This window comes from Triticum aestivum, chromosome 3B, assembly GCF_018294505.1.
Source record: "Triticum aestivum cultivar Chinese Spring chromosome 3B, IWGSC CS RefSeq v2.1, whole genome shotgun sequence".
In the NCBI taxonomy this organism is placed as follows: Eukaryota; Viridiplantae; Streptophyta; class Magnoliopsida; order Poales; family Poaceae; genus Triticum; species Triticum aestivum.
The window spans coordinates 507,965,906-507,972,897 of record NC_057801.1 but is presented as its reverse complement, the minus strand read 5'-3'; positions in this window follow the sequence as shown (position 1 = coordinate 507,972,897).

The window sequence follows — 6,992 nt, the reverse complement described above, 5'->3', positions numbered from 1 at the left end:
GTGTGGCCTCAAGTTGGGCCTTGCACTCTTGGAGCTCCTGGGACAGATGGGTATTCTTCTCAGTAAGATCCTGCATAAAAATTGATCCCTAAATCAGTTATTTTAACCATTTTAAGTCTCGGGGGCTACTGGCATATATAACTATTAAAATTACTTACACGTATGTCTTTCACATACTGCTCCGTGGCTCTGGTTAACCCATCTTGAGCGGCACGGAGGTGCGCGTTTCCCGCATCAAAGGCATTTAACGCCTCCGGGGAGAAACACGCGTCATGAAGAACTGTCCGGCGACGCCTGTGATTCATGGCGCTCTCCACCTCAGACCGGGTGGCGGATAGCCTGTCGGCATCCTCCTTTGGAGGAGCGTCCGACTCATGCCTTGTATTCGCCTCCCCTTCCGGGCCATGCGTTGGAGCATGGCTGGCGGAGGCTTGATTGGCAACCTCTCCGGACACTGTCCGGCAAGCGCTCTTTCTGGAAAGGTTATGAGCATTAATATACCTCCTGGGAATCCTTCCCATAAAAAATAGTGGTGCTCCGTACCGTTGCGCAACGTTTCAGTTCGCGTTGCACTCCTCTTCCGCCTGCTGGGCCGGACTGGCCCTTGTTGGCCAGTCGCCGCGGGCTCGACTTCCTGCCGTAAAGGCGCTTCCTGCCGAACACCATTGGAGCACGATGGTCAGAACTAAGCATTAAAGAAGTAACGGCGACAGGACTTCGGTCGTACTCACCGGGGAAGCCGGACACAAACTGGGGTAGTCAGCCATAATGGCGACTAAAGCATTATCTATGCTGAGCTGGTGGTACACCCCGTCAATCAGTTCCACCGCTAAGTCCGGATCCTCTTCGGAGGCCGGATCGAGGGGCCTTTCTGGGTCTTCGGGTTGTGGGGCTGGGCTTTTATGCCCTCCACATCCCGATGCAGTTCCTGTGTCAAAATCATACAATAAGACAATTGGCTTTAAAGGCGCGGTTCAGATATGCATGCGACGGCTTACCCAGCTCCGAGGGTTGTTCATGGAAAATCCGTTTAGAGGATTCATGCGGAGGAAGTCCTCCTTCTCCCCCTTGTACAAGTCGGACAGGATCTTCACCAGATCGTCGGCCGAGCCAGGTCCCTTGCGTCCGTGACGGGTGGCGTCGTCGTCTCTGTTAAAGTCCCACATGGGGTGGCCCCTATATTTGAGTGGCTGCACCCCACGCATAATGCATGTGGCCATGACTCCGATCATGGTTAATCCGGAATGGGCTAGCAGCCGTATCCGGCCCATCAAGTAATGGACGCTACTATCATCTTCTCGTCGAGGGCTCCGTGGGCGCCAACTTAGGCGTTTCTTCAGGGGAGCATTGCTGAACTCCGGAAGGCCGATCCGGACTGGATCCGGCAGCGGAGCGTCCTCCATATAAAACCACTCCGAAGGCCAATCTTCGGACGCCTTCTTTGGGGTCCCGGACAGGTATTCGGTCCCGGCAATGCACCATATTTCGGCTCCGCCCACTTGATATATTGACCCCCCCTGAGAGCGGGGTACGAGGCAAAATAGCCTCTTCCACAGCACAAAATGGGGCTCAATGCCCAAGAATAGCTCACACAGAGCTACGAAGCCCGCGATGTGCAAAATGGAGGCAGGTGTAAGGTGATGAAGCTGGAGTCCGTAGAACTCCAGGAGCCCCCGGAGAAACGGATGTATAGGAAATCCGAGTCCCCTTATTAAGTAGGAGACGAAGCACACCCGCTCTCCTTTGGAGGGATTGGGGACGCTCTCCGCCTGCTTCCCACCTTTGTAGGTGGCTAGTCCGGCTCGAACCGGAACCATGAAGGCCGGGGGAAGATATCCCTCTGCTTGGAGCGTCACTAACTCGCTGTGCGGGACTGAGCATCTCCTCCAATCTCCTGGCTTAGGGCTGGGAGCGCGAGAACAGGAGCCGCGTCGACTGTCCATGTTGGAACGGGTTTGGTGTCAGATGCGCCTCGGTGGGTGCTTGTGGAAGGAGGATGATGTGATTTGGATCTGGATCCTCGCCTCCCTTATAGGCGGCTTATTTGCGCAGCTAGGGGGTAACATAAAGATACCCTGGCTTTTCGCATTCATGCGACGCGTGGAAGAAGACCATTATTGGACGCGAAAGCCAAGGAGCGCAGCATTTATGAAGCAATCGGACACTATCCGGCAAACACATGGAGCATTAAGAAGAACCCGCCTTGCAAACGCCGAAGACAACATACGCGCCAGATTCGTCGTTATTGAAGCCTGGTTCGGGGGCTACTGAGGGAGTCCCGGACTAGGGGGTGTCCGGATAGCCGAACTATCATCATCGGCTGGACTCCAAGACTATGAAGATACAAGATTGAAGACTTCGTCCCGTGTCCGGATGGGACTTTCCTTGGCATGCAAGGCAAGCTTGGCGATACGGATATGTAGATCTCCTACCTTTGTAACCGACTCTGTGTAACCCTAGCCCTCTCCGGTGTCTATATAAACTGGATGGCCTTAGTCCATAGGACGAACAACAATCATACCATAGGCTAGCTTCTAGGGTTTAGCCTCCTTGATCTCGTGGTAGATCTACTCTTGTAACCCACATCATCAATATTAATCAAGCAGTATGTAGGGTTTTACCTCCATCAAGAGGGCCCGAACCTGGGTAAAAACATCGTGTCCCTCGTCTCCTGTTACCATCCACCTAGACGCACAGTTGGGACCCCCTACCCGAGATCCGCCGGTTTTGACACCGACAAAGACTGATGCTGATGGTATACTTACGCTCATGATTTTTTCAGGAGAAAGAGCGCTCGCCGGACTATGTCCGGAGAGGTTACCAATCGAGCCTCCGCCAGCCAGGCTCCAATGCCAGGTCCGGAGGGGGAGGCGAACACAAGGCGCGCGTTGGATGCTCCTCCAACGGAGGATGCCGATAGGTTGTCCGCCACCAGATCTGAGGTGGAGAGTGCCATGAATCACAGGCGCCGCCGGACAATCCTTCGTGACGCATGTTTCTCCCAAGAGGCGTTGAATGCCTTTAATTCGGGAGATGCGCATCTCCGTGCCGCTCAAGATGGTCTAGCCAGAGCCACGGAGCAGTATGTGAAAGACATACGGGTGAGGAATTTTGATAGTTGTATATTCCAGTAGCCCCCGAGACTAAATTTAGTTAGAATAACTGATTTAAGGATCATTTGTTATGCAGGACCTTACGGAAAAGAATACCCACCTGTCCCAGGAGCTTCAAGAGTGCAAGGCCCAACTTGAGGCCACACTAGACGCCCCAGGGGGAGCCACAGAGACCCCCTCCGGTAATATATACTTCAAAAGATAAGTAGTTTGTGAAGTGCGGCGTGTGTATAAGTCTGACAATAATATTGCAGGTGGCGCCAGACTAAATCCGGACAAGCAACAGCTACTACGCCAGCTAAAGGCCGGCGAAAAGGTGCTTACAAGGGTGCGGCAGGAGAAAAATAAACTCCAAGATGCCAACACCCAGCTGGGTGACGAACTAAAAGATGTTCGGGTCCAGCTGTCTGCCTCCGTGAAGGAGAGTCGGCGGCTTCGTCGCGGCATTTATAGTAAGTGCTTGAGCGAACTGTTGGAAAGAAGAGTTCGGCGAGGAAGTCGATTAACACAAATATGTCTGTAGGTATGCTCACAGGTCATCCTATGGAGGAAATGCCCGGTTCAAAGGGTGACCTACTTCCCGAGCTGCTGCAACTGCACGAACGAGTTCGGCAGGTGATGAGCGGAGTCGCCCAGGCCTTGTGGCCATCCATGTCCCTGCCCAAAGGCCTTGGAGAGCTTGCGGAGAAGCTTCAGGGAGCACGGCGGTGCTTCCAGTTATGGAAGATATCGGCCTGCCGTCAAGGCGCCGGGAGGCCTGCGCCATGGTGAAGACGCGGTATGTGAAGGCGGACCCAAACCACATGGCCGAGGTCGGACCTGTGGGGCCCGATGGGAAGGAGATCCCTGTGAGCTTAGTGTACGGCGAAGTAGAGTTGGTCGCAAAGTATTCCCAGCGGGACTGTAAACTAGACAGTCTATTAGATGGTATCGAAGAGGAATACAATCACTCGGTTTGACGATGTAATTTAAGATGACATGTAAAATGCCTTCTAGCTGGATTGTAGATCGTTTGTCATTGCGGACCTTTTCGCTTCAACCTCGGGACCCGACAGTCCGGAGTGTGTCCGAATACCCTCGCGGTTATGTAGAAAACCGGGGCATGCATGGAGACCAGGCGTAGGGATCATTAGTGCTTTATCAGACAAGTGCCCAACTAGTTATGTTATATTACATGGTTAGTAAGAAACATCTTCCAGGGAGAATAGTTCCGTTAGGGGTTCCTTTCCCTGGGAGGCATGCCCTAAAGTGCATGTCCGGACTGCGAAAAAAGTTGGAAAGCATCTGGGGGCAGATAAATAAATAGGTAAGAAATCATCTTTTAATTCACCGACCGAACATTCCCTTAAGAACGCTAGCTTTCGGCTTCACCCAGTCTGAGGTACACATCCGGCTGACCCGGCATTAACAATCGCAGAGGTGCTCCCTTTACCTCCTAGCCGAACAATCGGGAACATAGGGGTAAGCACAGGAGCCAGGCAACCCAGCTTGGCCAAAACTTAAGTCATATCGATGCATATAATGGTGAAGAAAGTTACATGCGGAAGTGTGACACGTGTGTTGGGCATAAAGCCCGTATAAATAAGCTTCTGTTAAAGAAGCCCCCAGGTATAATGAGTGCGAGTAGCACATCAAGTGTGTGCGAACAATGCGCAGGCGAGCCTCAAAAAGGCTTGTGAGAGAAAAAAGAAGGAAGTGGGGGAGAAGGAGAGAAATAAAAGACGGTTAATGTGTAAAATATGGACGGGGGAAGGAGACGAACTCAGAGTCCGGCGCTAGGCGTAGAATCTTCGGATATGGGTTGCGTTCCATGGGTTTGGCTCGAGTCGGTTATCCGATGCGTTGCGCAGACGGTACGCTCCGCCGGTCAAGACTTGGTCGATGATGAAGGGACCTTCCCATTTGGGCTTGAGTTTGTCCTTTTTCTTGTCCGGCAGGCATAGAACTAGTTCGCTGAGTTGTAAGTCTTGGCCCGTACTTCTCTGCTTTGATATCTTCGAGCCTGCTGTTGATAGAACACGGAACGAGCCTTTGCCACGTCGCGCTCCTCCTCTAAGGCATCCAAACTGTCTTGCCGATCCAGCTCGGCTTCTCTTTCTTCGTACATGCGCACGCGAGGTGAGTCATGAATTATGTCGCAGGGCAAAACTGCCTCTGCGCCGTATACCATAAAGAATGGTGTGAATCCGGTCGTGCGATTCGGCGTGGTCTGCAGCCCCCAGAGTACGAAGTCGAGCTCCTCTACCCAATGTGTGTTAGATTCCTTAAGGGACCGCACTAGTCTGGGTTTGATGCCACTCATTATTAGACCATTTGCTCGCTCCACTTGACCGTTAGTTTGAGGGTGATCAACTGAAGCGTAGTCGAGCTTGATGCCCATGTTTTTGCACCAGAGTTTAACCTCATCAGCCGTGAAGTTCGTGCCGTTATCAGTGATGATGCTATGGGGGACGCTGTAATGGTGTACTACCCCCGATATGAAGTCTATCACGGGTCCGGATTCGGCCGTCTTAACTTGCTTGGCCTCTATCCATTTGGTGAATTTATCCACCATGACCAATAGGTATTTTTGCTTGTGGGTTCCTCCTTTAAGGGGTCCCACCATGTCAAGCCCCCAGACCGCGAACGGCCAGGTAATGGGTATAGTTTTGAGGGAAGTGGGTGGCATGTGGCTTTGGTTAGCAAAGAGCTGGCAACCGACGCACCGTTGGACTAAGTCATGTGCGTCTGCCCGGGCCGTCGGCCAATAAAATCCTGTACGGAAGGCCTTGCCTACAAGGGCCCGGGCTGCGGCGTGGTGCCCACCGAGTCCGGCATGAATTTCAGCCAGAAGATTCCGCCCTTCCTCTTCGGAGATACACCTTTGAAGGACTCCGGTTGTGCTTTTCTTGTAAAGCTCTCCCTCATGGACCTTATAGGCTTTAGATCACCGTACTATGCAGCGGGCCTCATTTTGGTCCTCAAGAAGTTCCTGCCTAGTTAAGTAGGCTAGGAGTGGCTCGGTCCACGGGGCAATAACTGCCATTATTTCGTGGGTGAAGGTGTTATTTCGTTGGCAGAACCATCGATTGTGTCAGAGTGTTCGGTGTTGGATGGTGCGGTTGTGTCACATCCCTAGCTGCTGGTAGTGCTCTAGGCTAGCTCATGTGTGCATCATGTTTAAATTCTGAAAATTTGAACTGAGGGAATTTTGGAAGCCTCAAAAACTTAAATAAAAGAGGGGCAAAAACCCTAGAAATCTCATTCATTGCTCCAAAATGCTCTTCTTAAATGTTTGATAATTTTTGGTAAGGGTTCTGGTCCCAACCAAAATATTGAACATTTTTAAGGATTTATTTTTGGGACTTTGGATTTAATTCATTAGCTATTTGAATTTGAATTATATTCATATAATTGGAATATAATTTCAAATACCCCTGAAATATTTTATAAGCTTTTGGAAAAGTCCATCTAGCAATATAAAATATTCAGAGGAGTTTTTGGCATTGTTTGAATTATTTTAAATTCAAAAACAGTGGCAAAATAAATTAAATAAATAAACAGAACAGAAAAAAAATAATAAAACCGAGCAGAGGACTACCTGGCGCTCACCTCAGCCCACTTACCTGGCCCAGCTCCTCCAGCGCGGCCCAGCCGGCCCGGCCCATCTCCACTCCCTCCCCTGTCGTCTTCCTCCCTGCCAGGAGGACGGGCACGCGCCCGGCGCGCGCGGCCACGCGCCCCGGCCACCTCCTGCTTCCCGGCCACCTCCTGCTTCCCCCCGGCCTCCCTAGCGACGCCACGACGAGGCCTCGTGTCCCCTCGCTCCTCTTCCTCCCCCGCTGCATCCCCTCTCTCCTCTGCTCCCCCTCTCTCGCCCGGACCGAACGGAGCCGCCGC